This window comes from Canis lupus, chromosome 14, assembly GCF_048164855.1.
Source record: "Canis lupus baileyi chromosome 14, mCanLup2.hap1, whole genome shotgun sequence".
Lineage (NCBI taxonomy): Eukaryota > Metazoa > Chordata > Mammalia > Carnivora > Canidae > Canis > Canis lupus.
Genome location: NC_132851.1, coordinates 10,900,672 through 10,917,671, shown reverse-complemented (window position 1 = coordinate 10,917,671; position 17,000 = coordinate 10,900,672). Strand labels below are relative to the sequence as shown.

Here is a 17,000-nt window from a genome sequence, read left to right as displayed (position 1 = left end):
TAGCAAACTGTGTAATATTTCCTTGGTGACAGTTAAATAGAAGCCTGATGTAGATTTGAAAATATATCTTGGAAGAAGCAGAGATAATTCCTATTTGTTGCATTTTTATTCACACTTTACAAATCTATCTATTTTAAATTCATAAACTCAGCAAGCAGTTGTCTTAAATTTTCAGCCAGAAATCCAGGAAGCCCAAATGGTTTATTCAGTTTATAAAATAAGCAACTGCCTACTCTAAACTAACCTGTCTATGAAGATGTGGAATGCAATGACATTATAATCACATCTGTTCTCACGTCTCTTCCCACACATAATCTAAAACCAAACCTCTTTTACCCATAAAAAACACTACTGAAAAACCCTGGTAACAAAAAGTTTTTTCTTCTGTCTCTGAAATTTCTCTTTAATGTTTTTAGGGAAAAAGCCAAGATAGAAGTGTCATTTAACATAATTTTCTTTTTTTTTCAGCTTTAAAAGAAAATAAAAACAGTTACCAAGAAAGGAACATATGTGATATTTTAATGGGGGCTAACATAAGGCTAGTTCAAATAGTTTGTGTGTTCGAATCTAGTTTATTTCTTCTAGCCCATCACTCATTCCAACCCCATTCCTCAATACTTCTCTACACAGGATATAAAATAATAGATAAGGATGCAAGAATTGGCTTCATGTAGTTGAAAATATAACTGTAATTTTTAAATATCATAAACATTAACTTCTGGGAAACTTTTCCTGTGACACAGGTTCTACTCTCATACATTCTACTCTCATAATGCCAATCTTCAAGTAACAACATCACCAGGGAATCATATTGGCCTTAAAATATCGGTCAATTGTGGGAATGTCTCTCCGTTGAAAAATAAGACTAAGACGTTTCCTATAACTCCCCTGATTTAGAATTTTAATTTATGCATGTGAAGAAAGCTCAAGAACAGGAGGAGAGACATATATTCTTTATACTTTTCACAACTCTCCACTTCATTTGGGATACCTGTCAGTTATTCCACTTTGTTTGGAGTGTCTATTTTGTTTGGAGCATCCGGGCTAGGAATAAAAAGAGACTTTTTGAGCCCTTATCAAGATAACTGAAAAAGTAAAGCAAATGTGTTAGTCAATTTGCTTGTTTGTCCATCTCTTTTTTTTTTTTTAAGATTTTATTTTTTTATTATTAATAAGAGATACAGAGAGAGGGGCAGAGACAGAGAAGCAGGCTCCATGCAGGGAGCCTGGCACAGGACTCGATCCCAGGTCTCCAGGATCACACCCTGGGCTGAAGGCAGGCACCAAACCTCTGAGCCACCCAGGGGACCCAATCTCTTCTCTCCTTCCACCATCCCTGCCAGGGAGTATCAGGTCACATGACAGCTCCCAAACACAACCCACAGCTGATTGGATCAATTGTAGGTACTTGACTCAAGCTGAGCCAATCATTCATCTTCCAAGCTTTTGGAATTGGAATTTAGAAATTCTACTTGGCAACTTTGGACCATTTAGGGAGATCACAGAAAGCCGACCCTGGAGTGATCACATTTGGGCTTGCATAAGTGAAACCCAGAAATCTCCATAGAGCAAGAAAATATTGTTTTAGGCACATAAAAAACTAAAGACATGAGAATCCTTTGGCCCTGGAGGGAGAGAATAGAATGAAATCAACAGCCTTAGATCTTGATGGCATTGTTTCCTTGTTCCAGTCTCTCAAAAAACTTGCCCCTGAGTTTTTAAAAGTGTTTTATCCTTTAAATAAATTTTCCATCATTTCTCAGCTAGTTTGAGTCTTTATTCCTTACAACTAATGACTAAGGTAGGAAGTAACCCTAGTCTCACTTGAAAACAAAGTTTCATAGAGATATATTCTTAAACAGTTACTATAATTAACTTAGTAAGATATAGATATCAATTTGGATCTTTTTATTTTTAAAAAGTTAGGACATACATTAGTATAAAGATGCCAAAGATGTAAATTTCATAAATCAAGCGATTACCATAATGTGAAAATAAGAGAAATATTATTTGATCATACTAAAAAAAAAAACTATTATGGAGTCCAACTTTATATTTAAAAGTTTTTTTTATAATGAATTTTATATGTAAATGAAATATATAAGTCTTGACTGTTTTCCATCTCTCTTACCCTTTGTTATAATCTTAGATTTCCCTTTTTGTATTAATTCAATTTTTATTTTCATCAAATATATGTACGTACTTTATATTGAGGTAAATTTCACTAAAAGACTTATAATAACACCAAACACTGAATTCTTCTAAATAGATGTTTCCCAAATCGAACACTAAGTTCTTCTAAATATATGTTTCCCCCTGCTTTTTCTGTATTTCTGAATAATATAGTTTACTGCTGTCTCAGTAGAGCAATGTTATCTCTGCCAATGCTTCTTTTCCCCTTTGCCCATCCTTTCTATATCGGGTTTACTTTATTCAAACACCCAAATACATTTGTCATCATAGGTCAAGTAGGACAGAGAGATCCTTCCTTCTCTACAATCTTTCATTTTTTCCTGGAATTAGCAACTACTTAAAGTTTTCATTTGCCAGATTTTATTATTAGTTTGTCTAAATTTACTGTAGTTTCCAATACTGTTTTATGAGAGCTCAATAGTCAATTTCTTCTTCCTCTTATTTCTCTTCTATGCCTTGTTCCAATCTGGACTGTTCTCTACACATTTCAGTTCTGGGGAATTTCCTTGTGTAATTCTTTAGATGATTTCATTTCCTTTATTTTCTTGTTTGAAAGTTAGATCTTTTGTTGGACCCTTTAATTTTTTCATTTCTTCTTTCCCATCTCCTTGATCTTTTTGTTCTACTAGCTGGGAAATATCTTCAATATTATCTTCCAAATTTTCTATTAAATTAGTCTTTTTTGGCTATCTTATTTTTCATTTCCAAGTCTTCATTGTCCTCTGTTCTTTTTTTTTTTTTAAATAGCATGTTATTCTTGTTTTAGCTATCAATCATTATCTGTTATCTCTCTCAGAATATTCCTTAAAGTATGTTCTGCTCCTTTCAGTGTCTCTATTTTCTCTAGGTATTTTATTTTCTCTTTTTCTTTTCTAATGTATGTCTTTCATGTAGAAGATTTTACTCAAATGTCTTGTGATACTTAGCTGTGTGTTTCATATTTAAATATAAGACACCAGAATGCTGTATGGAAATACTATGTGTTTGTGATGAATAGGATGCCTGCTTTCTTTTTCCTTAAATTAGGATCTGTCAGTGTCAGTTTCATTAGGTCTTTTCTTTGAGGTCATTTGGTTCTCCAGAGAAGTGTTCTCTTATTCTCCTACCAGTTTGAGTGTATGTCTTAACACCTCTATTCTAGGAACAGGATAGGGAAGGGGGGCCAGAGTCCTACCAATCAGTATAAAAACTGGACTTAATCCTTTTGGCTTCAGCCTCATTTCCCATCCCATACCTCACACTGATTAGTGTCCATGGTCCAAAGCCTTTGAATGTAGTAATTTATCTAGAAGCTAAAACATTGATTCCTCCAAAGTATAAGTAGGGAGAAAATAGGGAGGGAATTATTTATCTTAGGAGTAGTAGACAAAATCTGAGGATCTAGCTACTTTCAACCATTTTCCTTGTTTTTAGCATTGAGTACATTTTGCCATTCAGTACATTGTGCCTCAATATCCTAAACTTTTCCAGGTTTCTGTAGGGTAAATATACTAAAAAGAAAAAAAGGAAGAAAGAGGAAAAAAAAGGCAAAAAGCATGGTTTTTACAGATAACTTCCTATGTAGGCACTCATGTTATAGCTTCCTTTACTGAACACCACTAGCCAGCTGCTTTCCATTTCCCAGAGAATTCTGTTGAAATCTCTCATCATCTTTATCTCCCTTTTTATTTTTTGTTGTTGTTCTTTTTTTGTTGTTGTTGTTCTCTTTCTATTCCTTTACTTACTGGGGCTTCAGGAGAATGAGGAAATTTAGGCATATTTAATCAGAAGTTTTCTCCCTTCATGTATAAATTTAGATTCCCTTCTAAAAAGATGTTTCTGCTCATTGCTCTTGCCAGGTCCTGAGTTTTTCCCCAGGGTAAAATATTTTAGGGATTTCAACATGAAAAAAAAAAAAAAAGGCCTAGCATGAAAAATTTTCCTGAATTTACATAGAGAAATTTCAATTATAATGTTCTATAGTTTTCCTTAACAAAAAGCATCATACTAGCCAATAGGAGAAAGTACGCCATAATAGCGGTAGCCACAGTTGGCAGCATTGTGAATTTTTAGTCAGTGAACACACTGGCTCAATGAGTGGAACAATGATTCAGTTAATATGATCAAGCTGAGTGATGGAGCTTGAGGGACATCCCTAGAGAAGGAGAATGCAATGTGTTTGCCACTGATCCTATCAGTGTGCTCTGCACTTTAAACTGCAGTCTTAAAAAAGTACAGAATTTTAGTTCACCATAGTCACTTTTCACCACCAGAAGTCATCTGAACTTTTTAAACCTTGGCCAGAACTTTCAAATTACTTTATCAGAGTCTGAGGAAAGTCTGGTTATAAACTATATGCTAAGTAATACCAGATTGGTTAGGAAAATAGCTTAGTCAAGTTTACCAAATGAGTATGTCCTTTCTTAATTTCACCCTGCTTCTGCTGCCATATCATGGATGCAGTCATTCTGTGGTCCTTGAAAAAAGCATTGTGCAACTGTGAGCTTAGGCCTATGTCATTCTTGTAGACAAAGAAGACACCTCAGACACATGAGGTGATTTTTTGAGTCTCCCAAATCCTCATGCTCATAAATTTTCACCTGCCATTCTCTTTTCTAGGTGTCACATAATGTAATTAAATGGCCACTGAATGCAGAATGAAGAAGCCATATTTTCTAAATTTCCCAGAATTGTGTGACTCAAACAACAGATATATGAAAATGCCCTGTAAATTATAAAGAAATCTGTATAATCCATTCAACCATTTTTGGTTTTTCAGGGAATGCTGACTGACAATTCTGTTTAAGGAATGAACATTTTAAACTTTGGGATAAAAAGAATTTCAGTGGATGAATTTGATGGACCTCACATTTAAGATATTATGATTTCAGAATAGAAAAATACCATAAGGCCTTCTCCAAACTATGCATATTTTCTTGTAACTAACTATAGTGTTTGTTATGGGCTGAATTGTGCCTCCCACCCTAAATTTATATTTTTGAAGCTCAAACTCCACTACCTCAGAATGTGACTTTTAGAGATAGGATCTTTAAAGAGGTAATTAAATTAAAATCGATTTGTTAGGATGGACCCTATAAGGCAATGACTGGTGTTCTTACAAGAATGGGAGGTTAAAACACAGAAGATCATGTGAAAACAGGGAGAAGAACACAACACACAAGCAAGGAGAGAGGCCAACCTCTCTCCTTGTTCAGAGGAAACAACCCTACAGACACCTGATTTTGGACTCTAGAATTGTGAGAAAATAAACTTCTGCTGTTTAAGCCACCCTGTCTGTGGCATTTTGTTATGTGAGCCCTAGAAAACAAACACACTGCTTTAGTATAAAAAAAAAAAAAAAAAAAAAGTCAGTCAGTGGCACATGTTGTCCCAGGATATCATGTATTCCTTCCTAGAAATTTCACTAATTGAAAGATTATTGGGCAGCCTGGGTGGCTCAGCGGTTTAGCGCCGCCTTCAGCCCAAGGCGTGATCCTGAAGACCTGGGATTGAGTCCCATGTCGGGCTCCCTGCGTGGAGCCTGCTTCTCCCTCTGCCTGTGTCTCTGCCTCTCTGCCTCTCTGCCTCTCTCTCTCTCTCTCTCTCTCTCTCTCTCATGAATAAGTAAATAAAAATCTTAAAAAAAATTATTTCTTAGAAACAGAGAAAAGATTGCCGATTTTGTTAATTTAATGTTATATTTCACATTATTCCTGATTGTGTTTATTTTTTTTAATATTTTATTTATTCATGAGAGACACAGAGAGAGAGAGAAGAAACACGGGCAGAGGTAGAAGCAGGCTCCATGCAGGGAACCCAATGTGGGACTCGATCCTAGGACCCTGGGATAACGCCCTGAGCCAAAGGCAGACGCTCAACCTATACCTCTTGAATAAAACTGCTATATAGTCAGTCGTGCATTCAGTAGCATCATTGGAGTACATGTGTGATTAGCTTTGTTTTTTTGTTTTACCAGATGAAATTTACTAGGCTAAAAGCTCAAATACAGCTAGTATATGAGCCATTTTTCTGGGAAATGTATAGGTTTATATACTTATATATATTTATATATAAATTATGTATACACATGTATAATTTACATATGTATATAATTTGCATGTGTATATATGTGCAAACATTTTTATATATACATGTATATATAGTCAGTAAATTAGAAAGTTCTAGGTGGGAGATACAAACTTAGAAGTCACTATCTTTGAAAAATAACGTTTCTCATTTATATGTAAGACAACTTGAATTTTTGAAACTTGTAGTTCTGGTATATTAGGTTATTAATATTTAGGTTATTATTTATTAATAAATCAATACAAATATTTTTAAAGTCTGAATAATTTACTGACATAACCTTACTTCCTCCTATGAATAATAGGAAAGAGGACAACTATATTTTATTTAATATAAACATAACAAATGTCAAATATTATCTCCCTGAATATTGAAATATAATCTTCCTGTATATTATTTATCCCAGGGCTTTTCATATATATGGAGATTATATTTGACATAAATCATGTAGTGTGAAAACAATACTATCTTGGCATATCCCTGTTAACAGAATGCCCTTATAAGATTTCTGGTTAAGAAAAATAGTAAAGAGACTTGGAATGCCCCATATGAATCTGAGTTATTTCTGCCATTCGGAATAGTTTTACATTATGCTGGAATTGCTTGGTCTTCTTTGGACTGAGAGGAGTTATTCTAGAATCTAGAAATTCTAGATTATTTTATTACATATAAAAGTAAAATATAGAAAAATTAAAAGGTATTAAATTATTTTTAAATAATGAGCTCATAAGTCAAGGATAAAATATGAATCTAAGAAAAGTAATAGTAATAAATGAATATAAGCTGTTTTTGAAAACAGTATATATTCTGACTTCTCTCTTGTTCCTCTGAGTTGTTTGTGCTTTTTTCTGAGACCAACCCCTGCACTTGGTCACTAGATTTCATGCCCTCTTCTTAATTCAGGCTGTCATTTCAGTAATTCTTCTCTTTTCCTGCTTTTTCATGGATCCTAAGCAATAAAACGTGTTGTAGCTTTTTATATCAGACTTCATACACTCCTTTCCCCACCTGTGTCTTATCAAGAACACAAATGACATTCACCATTCTAAATACACTGGTTCATTTTATTTCCTCATCTTGCTTGCCTTAAGAGCAGCGTTTTAAACAGTGATTTCCAGGGCACTTACTGTCTTGGTTTTCCTCCTACCCTGAAGATCACTTCTTAAACTCCTTTATTGGATCTTCCATATCTCTTGGCCTAGAAACATTAGAATTATAAGTCTCTGAGCATCTCTTTAATCTCATCCAGATTTTAACTGCATAATTGACATTCTTTTTTTTTTTTTTAAGATTTTAGTTATTTATTCATGACCGACACAGAGAGAGAGAGAGAGAGAAAGAGAGAGAGAGGCAGAGACACAGGGAGAGGGAGAAGCAGGCTCCATGCAGGGAACCTGGGACTTGATCCCAGGTCTCCAAGATCATACTCTGGGCTGAAGGCGGCGCCAAACCACTGGGCCATTGGGGCTGCCCCATAATTGACATTCTTAATTGGATGTCTAAAAAGCATTTTTTTTTTAATTTTTATTTATTTATGATAGTCACACAGAGAGAGAGAGACAGAGGCAGAGACATAGGCAGAGGGAGAAGCAGGCTCCATATACCGGAAGCCCGATGTGGGATTCGATCCTGGGTCTCCAGGATCGCGCCCTGGGCCAAAGGCAGGCGCTAAACCGCTGCGCCACCCAGGGATCCCAAAAGCATTTCATAATATAATTAAAATTGAACACCTAGGATTCTATTTTTTAATTTCCATCCAAACCAATGTCTCCGATAGTCTCCTCTTCCTCAGTCATGGCAACTCCTTCCTTTCAGGTGTTCAGACCAAAAAATCTTATAGTCTTTCTCTCATATCCTATATCCAATCTGTCGGCAAATACTTCTGGCTTTGCCTTTGAAATATCTTCAGAATTTAACCTCTTCTCACCATGTCCATCTTTCACCTGGAGTACTGCCTTCCTGTGGTTCCTGCATAACCCCTTATTCTCTTACAGTCAATATAAAAGCCAGAATAGGCCTTTAGAAAAATAAGTAAGATCCCATCATTTCTTAAGTTTTTAATTCTGGTATAGTTAACATACAGTTAACTATATTAACTGTTATATTAGTTTCAGGTGTACGATATAGTGATTCAAAAGTTCTGTACATGGGGATCCCTGGGTGGCGCAGTGGTTTGGCGCCTGCCTTTGGCCCAGGTCGCGATCCTGGAGACCCGGGATCGAGTCCCACGTCGGGCTCCCGGTGCATGGAGCCTGCTTCTCCCTCTGCCTATGTCTCTGCCTCTCTCTCTCTCTGTGACTATCATAAATAAATAAAATTAAAAAAAAAAAAAAGTTCTGTACATTACTCAGTGCCCATCATGATAAGTGGACTCTAATCCCCTTCACCTATTTTTACCCATTTCCTCACCTCCCTCCCTTCTGGTAACTATCAGTTTTCTATAGTTAGGAGTTTGTTTCTTGGTTTGTCTGTCTGTCTGTCTCTCTCTCTCTCTCTCTATCTCTCTCTGGATTTTTCCTTTGTTCATTTGTTTCTTAAATCATATGGTGTTTGTCTTTCTCTGTCTTATTTCACTTAGCATTATATGCTCTAGCTCCACCCATCTTGCTGCAAATGGCAAGATTTCATTCTTTTTATGGCTGAATAATATTCCATTGAATATATATACACTATATCTTCTTTCTCCATTCATCTGTTTTTTTGTTTTTTGTTTTTAAAGATTTTGTTTATTTATCCATGAGAGAGAGAGAGAGAGAGAGAGAGAGAGAGGCAGAGACATAGGCAGAGGAAGAAGCAGGCTCCATGCAGGGAGCCTGATGTGGGACTCGATCCCAGGTCTCCAGGATCACACCCTGGGCCAAAGGCAGACCTCAACCGTTGAGCCACCCAGGTGTCCCTCTCCATTCATCTGTTGAGGAACACTTGGGCTGCTTCCATAATTTAGCTATTGTAAATAATGCTGCAATAAACATAGGGGTACATGTATTCCTTTGAACTACTGTTTTTGTATTTGGGGGGTAAATATCCAGCAGTGCAATTACTGGAGCATGTGGTAGTTCTACTTTTAACTTTTCCAGGAACCCCCATACTGTTTTCCAGAGTGGCTACACCAGTTTGCATTCCCACCAACACTAAGTAAAGGTTCCTTTTTTCCACATCCTCACCAACATTTATCATGTAGATCCTATCATTTCTTTACACAAAAAACTTCCAACAGCCTCTATCTTATTCTTAATAAAGGCCTTACAGCAGTCTGCTACTATGGTAGTTCCCTATTCTTCTTACCTATTAACTCCTACTTTCCTCTGCTCCAACCCCATTGGCCTTCTTACTCTAGTTTCTTGATCATGAAACATGCTAGAAATAGTACACCTCAAAGCTTTTCCCCTTGATTTTATTTTTGCCTAAAAGATCACTTCCCTGCATCCTTCCACCTTCCCACTGCGTCCCTCTCCACCCCTCCAAACTCCCTCCACTGCCTAGGTCATTGCATGGCTTGTTCTTTCTCTTTCTGGTTTTTGCTCCAATATGACCTTAGTGAGAGAGAGCTTTCTGTAACTCTCCCTCCACCCTACTCTTGGCAATTAGTATACCCCTTTCTCCCTCTGATAATCCACAGCACTTCTCACCATCTCATATGATGTGTAGTTTGCTTATTTAGTTTTGTTTTCATTAGAGTATAAGCCCCACAAAGACGGATTGTTGTTTTGTTCACCTTCTATCTCCACAGCCTAAAACAGTTCCTGGCATATAGAAGACCCTTAATGAACACTTTAAAAATAAATTAACATATATTGATATACTCTACTTTTAACTTATTCACAGCTAGATTTTCAATAACCATAGTCTACTTTTATTTTGGTAAATCATAGCCAATTTACTTTGTATTTTTCTATTACCCACAAACTGTTCATAGATTTTCTTTCTAATCATAGGATAATAGATTTTTAGAGCTAGGGTGAACCATTAGAGGTGAAAAATCACTTGGCCATCATGGACTATTTATTGCACCTCTTTGGACCTTAGTTTCTTTATCTCTAATTGAATAAGTCAAAGTTAAGTTGTAAATCCAGCTCATCTTTTAAATCAATATACAATTTGTATATCACAATATTAGGAAGGTTCATATTTAGTTTTTTGTCCAATATACCAAAAGTGAGTCACTTTCACTAATACATGGAAATCATTTTCCATGAAGGAAAATTTCTTTCCAGTAGTTTAAGAGGTATGGAGAAGGAGAATGAGGGAATTCAGGCTGGATGCCTATTTTGTTAGTAAAGTGGGAGGTGGCTCTTCAACTGAAAATAAGAAGGATAAAAATAAGAATGGACATTTGGAAAAAATGGAAAAGATTTAGAATGATGACTATAAGGTAGAAAATTTATTGAAGCATGCAAATGCTTTTTCAGGGTAAAATCTATTAAAATAGAAAATTACAGCTGTTCTTTTCAAGAGAAATACAAATGTAAAAAATTTTTAAGTTCAAAGAAATGGTACATCTATGTAACTTTAATGGCACTAAAAGATCTTGATATTTTTTGTTAACTATCTTCAAATTTATAACATACTTAAGGCATTAAAAAATATACTGAGCCTTTAATCTTATGAAGTCTTTCATATGTTTGACTCATGGCTTTGGGAAGAATTGTACTTTCTGGAGCCTTAGGAACAATTGTAGTTTCTTGAAATTCTATTACAAAATTTCTGGAGCCTTAGGAACAATTGTAGTTTCTTGAAATTCTATTACAAAATTCACCTACCTATTCCTATTAGTTCATTACTATTGTAATTCTTTCATTTGGTCATTCATCCAACAGGAAGTATTTGAGAATCTCCTGCCTGTTGCATACTGTGGGGAGTTGTAGGGAATAAACTCGTATAAATATTGTTTTATATCCTGTGCTAATAATTTGAGGATTCTTATCTGGAACTTCACTTACATGTGTTCTTAACAAGAGCCAGAAAGGATCCCTCCTTTCATCTTACTCTTAATGTCCATTCACTTCAGTCTTCAAAGAACACCAAATCCACCTCTAAATATTTCTATCAAATGTCTTCTCTTTTCCATGTCCATTACCATTACCAAGTTCATATCCTAGCAATTTCCTGCCACAAGGATCTAACTGGTTTCTCAGTTTCCATCTCCAGTCACTTCCACAGAGCAATTAGAATTGCCTTCTAAAATACAGATCTGATATCTCCCCAATTAAAATCTCCACAAATTCTTTGCATTCCAACAATCCTAAATCATTAGAACTTTCTCTCAAAGATAATATTGTCTCATACATCATACATTTTTTTTTCTGCAGTTCTCTTCTCTCTCCCTACCCCACATTCCATGCCTTGCTCAGTTCAACCTGTCCTTTCTTACTTAGTGTAGGCATTTCCCAGGAACCTTTCCTTGAGCCATTCCACACCTGCCCCTCTCTGAGTTAGAACTGAACAATCCTCTTGAGTACTTCCATATCGTAATGTAAACACCTCTAACATTCCATTTATTGTGCTGAATTTTCAATAACAGTTGGCTTGCCAATCTCCTACATTTATTCTAAGCAGCCTGAAGGCAAGAAACGTGTCTTTGCTTTTCTGAGGTTAGTACTCAAATATATGGAATGTTTTGTCTGTGTTATAACTGTGGTCCTCAAAAATAACTTTAAGAAACTTAATTTTTGTAATTATAAATATTGAAAATATGTATTTATAAAATACTTATATTCTAAAATATTATGATATAAATATTTTCATATTTTCAGTAAAATATTTTTCATATTTTCAGAAAGATATTTTTCAAATATTTTCAGTAAAACAATCTTAGAAATCTTTGAGTTAAAAAATATTTAAAGCAGTTTCTTACTAAAGTATTGTGAGAGTCTTTTGCTTGAGTTAGGTTCACTGAAGATTAATTTACCTGCAGTAAAATATACCCTTTTTAAATGTATGGTTCTGCCAATTCTGATAAAAATATGCAGTTATATAGACACCTCTACAGTCAAGATATGGGACATTTTCATAATTCCCAAAAGTTCCTTCCATCTGCTTCACAATCATTCTCTTCTCGTTCTGCAGCCCATGGCAAACAACCATCTGCTTTCTGCTTCTTTCATTTTGCTCTTTCTAGTCTAATCATACAGTTTATAGCTTTTTGTCTGAGTTCTCTCATTTAGCATAATGTTTTGAGATACATCTTGAGATTGCATCTATCAGTAATTAGCTTCTTTTTATTGCTGAGTAGTTTTAAATTGCAACAATGTTATATTAATATTGATTATTAATAAATATTAAGTATTAATATTCAGTAACAGGATCTTTAGACATATACTTTAATTTCTCTTTGAGAAATGTGGAGGAATGACATTGTTTGGTCATACGATAATTGTTTGAAAAGGCTATAGTCTTTTCAAGAAATCAAAAACCTGGGGTGCCTGGGTGGCTCAGCGGTTGAGTGGCTTGCCTTTGACTCAGGGCATGATTCCAGAGCCCCAGGATAGATTCCCACATCGGGCTCCCCAGAGGGAGCCTGCTTCTTTCTCTGCCTATGTCTCTGCCTCTTTCTGTGTGTCTCCCATGAATGGATGAATAAAAATCTTTTAAAAAAATTTAAAAACTGAAATTAAAATTTCAGTTTCCCCAATAAATTTTTTTTACACCTTTGTTAGAAATTGAGTAGATTCTATTCTGTTCCATTTATTTAAACATTTATCCTTAAGCCAAAACACTGATTACTCTACCTTTACAGCTTCATGATCTTCAAATCAAGTAACATGAGTCTTACAGTTTTTGTTCTTTTCCAAAATGATTTTTGCTATTCTGGATTTTTTGCATTTCCATTAAAGTTTGGAAATCTACTTGTTAATTTCTACAGAAAAGACTGCTCAGATTTGAGTGGGATTTTTTTGAATCTAGAGATAAATTTGGGGAGAATTACATCGTAACAATGTGCTCTTCCAACCCATGAATTTGATTTATCTCTGCTTATTTAGGTGTTCTTTCATATCTTTAAGTTACTTAATTTCTTTAATTAATATTTTGTAGTTTTCAGGATACAAATATTATGTATCTTAAAGGTTCATCTCTTTTTTAACAAAATGTTTATCTTAATAGTTTCTTAAAGTATTTTATGCTTCATGTATTTATTTTTATGTATATTTCTATTTTTATTTTTTAAAATTTTTATTCAAATTTAATTAACATATATTATTGGTTTCAGAGGTAGAGGTCAGTGATTCATCAGTCTTATATAATACCCAGTGCACATTACATCACATACCCTCCTTAATGTTCATATCCCAGTTACCCTGTCCCCCCCACCCCCTCCAGTAACCCTCAATTCATTTCCTATGATTAAGAGTCTCTTATGCTTTGTCTTCCTCTCTGATTTCATCTTGTTTTATTTTTTCCTTTCTTCATCTATGATTGTTCTGTTTCTTAAATTCCACATATGAATGAGATCATGTGATAATTGTCTTTCTCTGATTGACTTATTTTGCTTAGCATAATATCCTCTAGTTCCATCCACATCATTGCAAATGGCAAGATTTCATTTTTTTTTTTGATGGCCAAGTAGTAGTCCATTGTATATACATACCACGTCTTCTTTATCCACTCATCTGTTGATGGACATCTGGGCTCTTTCCATAGTTTGGCTCTTGTGGACATTGCTGCTATACACATCGGGGTGCATCTCTAAGTGTTTTATGATTTTTATGCTATTATAAATAGTTCCTTTCAAATTTCAAATTGCAATTGTCACTAATATGTAGAAATATAATTATTTTTGCTGATATTTTTATCTGCAAGTTTTCTCTATTCACTTACTAGTTCTAGTGACTTTTTTGTACACTGTAGGCTTTCCTGTATTGGAGATCATGTCATCTATGAATAAAGAAAGTTTTACTACTTACTTTCTGATCTGGATTAATCGTATTTCTTTTCTTGCTTCACTTCACTGGCTGGAATCTCCAGGACAATGTTAGACTAGTGAAGAGAATATCATTGCCTTCTTCCTGATCTGAGGGAGAAAGCTTTCAGTCTAAATATGATAGGTAACTCTAAGTTTTTGTAAATTTCCTTTATCAGGTTGAAGGAGTCCCCTTCCCTTCTTAGTTCATTGAGCTTTTATCATGAGTGGATGTTGAATTTTGTCAAATTATTTTTCTATAGCTGTTGAAAAGATTATATTGGTTTTCTTTTTCAGGCTATTGATATTGTTAATTCTTATATCTTTTATAAAGTATTTTTTAAATCTCTAGGAGGAACAATGATAGGATTTTGACCACAGAGCCCTTTTTTTCATCGAATGATTTTTAGAATTAATGATCTATGGAACATGCTGGGAAATGCTAATATACAAAATAAATGTATAACATGGGACATAATCCTTTTTAAATGCCTAGGATTATTAATGAGGGGTAGCCAAGATAATGTAGGTAAAGCATTTAGCTTAATGCCAAGCACATAACAGATGCTCAAGACATATTCAAATATTAAAAGCTAATTCATATGTTAATTTGAGCATGAATTCTACATTTATTGTATGTTCACCCTTTCAAGGTAATTGTTAAAGTATTATAAATATTATAAACATGAAAATTAAAATGTCTTATTTAAAACATGATTAAGTTACTATCAGTTTTTTCTTACCCCATAAGCAAAATGTGTGTTCTGTCAGAATTCTAAAGAAGAGTTACTATCACACGTCATATTCACCAGATTTTAACGTCACCCTCCAGAGAGAGGCCTGACTAAAATAAAAGGTGTTCTTCAGTACCAACATGATTATTATTTTAAATTATTTTACAAGTTGGAAATAGCTTTTGTGAAATGAGTTCCACAAGAAAAGAGGCAAGTATGGCTGTTCTATGAACTAGTCGTGTTCATGCAGATTAAGGAGATAGTTGACTCTTTCATGTTCTCATTTGCCTCATACATTTGGAAAAGGTTCAGCTGTTTGGGTTATCTTGGAGATCAATATGTGAACTTTAAACATCACTTCTACCAAAAGAAATGAAAACATTTCTAAAAACTCATGGAAAAAAGGGATATAATTGTTGAAAATACATGCATGCATGTATGTGCAAAGGTAAATATAGCTTTAACTTATATTTTCTTTTTTGGCTTGGAGAATCCCAAACTTATCATTTGCACTAGTGCTATACAACCACAGATAACTTTATTAAGTTGTCAACCACAGGCTGAGTTTTCATTTGGTTGGTATAAAGAGTTTGTTCTTTTCAGTGTAAGAATTCTCTGGAAAGGAGAAGAACCAAACAGTTGCAAATGACACACCAAATATCTCTTTCCTGTTACATGTTTTGCTTGTAAAACTAGGTAACTATGTGGGTCTGAGGATTTTCTGTCCTTGGGACAATAGTTTCCTGACATTTCAGAACAGCAGCTTATAATAATGTTTACATGTAGTTTGATATTGCATGTTGTTAAAAGAATCAATGGGTCTAGACTGGAGTTTATTTTTTAAGTATATGGTAATAATCTGCTATATTCCAAACAGAAGGGCATGTATCCCTGACTCAAAACAAGAATAATTGAGTACCAGGAAGAAGCCACACTGCCTATGCTATTGGGAGTGGGGCCGTGAGTAATGAAGAGGAGAAAAGATGCATCAGGCCTTCATCCCTTAAGCTCTGGGAATGCATAAAGATGTCTGGATCCATAAACAGCTGTGTACCTGGTATGACTCTGCCTCAAAGTGGTCATAAAGTCTGGGAGACCAGCCTTAAAATCAAGAAACCAAGGTTCAAGCCCCACCAATGCCACTTACCTTGGATAAATTTACCAATTTCCCTGAATTTTCTCATCTGTAAAATTCTCGTCTTAATCAATCTTGACTTAAGGTTTTGTGGTAAAAATAAAAGCAACATGCAAAAACATTTTATAAACTACAAATAACTAATATTGCAATCTCTTGCTCAAATGCAAAAACTTAGAAATAATTGCAATGGTCATTTTTTATAAAGATTTTACTTATTTATTCATGAGAGACATAGGCAGAGGGAGAAGCAGGCTTCCCACAGGGAGCCCCATGTGAGACTCGATCCCAGGACTTTGGGACCACAACCTGAGCCGAAGGCAGATGCTCAACCGCTGAGTCACCCTGGTGCCCGCTATGGTCGTTTTTAAATTACAACAAACAAAGAAAAAAGGGGTAGGAGCACCTGGGTGGCTCTGTCAGTTAAGTGCCTGCCTTTGGCTCAGGTCATAATCCTGGGGTCCTGAGATCAAGCTGTATTGGGCTCCCTGCTCGGCAGGAAGTCTGCTTCTCCCTCTCCTGCTGCCCCTCCTCACTGCTTGTGCTTTCTCACTCTCTCTTGCTCTCTCTCTCTCAAATAAATAAAATCTTAAGGAAGAAAGAAAAAGGGCCAAATTTGTTTTTTTTTTTTTTAAATCTGTGGTCTAGATGACTGCAAGTCTATTTCTTTGAAATATATATCAATATTTTCTGAGTTATGTAGTTGATGTAATGAATCTATAGCTTCTAACGTTTTTTTCCTCTCTGTGGTTATAAGCACTTAGAACCTAGCCCATTGGCATCTGGCCAGTCTCCTCAGGGTTTGAAATTATTGTTAGTGGCTTGTGATGTCTTCAGCTAATGCCTTTAAAAACGTAAGAGGAAAGAATTGAAAGTTACAAACTGGAAATTTCTCAGTTGAGAAAATTACCTGTTTTCTCATATATTTTAGTGCCATCTTTGGTCTTTCATCCATTTGTAGCCACCTAGATGAATC

At 35.0% G+C, this 17,000-nt stretch overlaps 1 long non-coding RNA gene across 3 annotated transcripts in view; it reads left to right on the top strand.

Annotated features, from left to right (window-relative positions):
* Positions 1-16,631, top strand: part of LOC140603708 (uncharacterized) — a 32,743-nt gene extending 16,112 nt beyond the window's left edge. For all 3 annotated transcript variants that reach the window (XR_012006662.1, XR_012006664.1, XR_012006665.1), the window contains exon 6: positions 15,767-16,631. This is a non-coding gene — a long non-coding RNA (uncharacterized lncRNA). The remainder of the gene's footprint in view (positions 1-15,766) is intronic.
* The last annotated feature ends 369 nt before the right edge of the window (positions 16,632-17,000 follow it).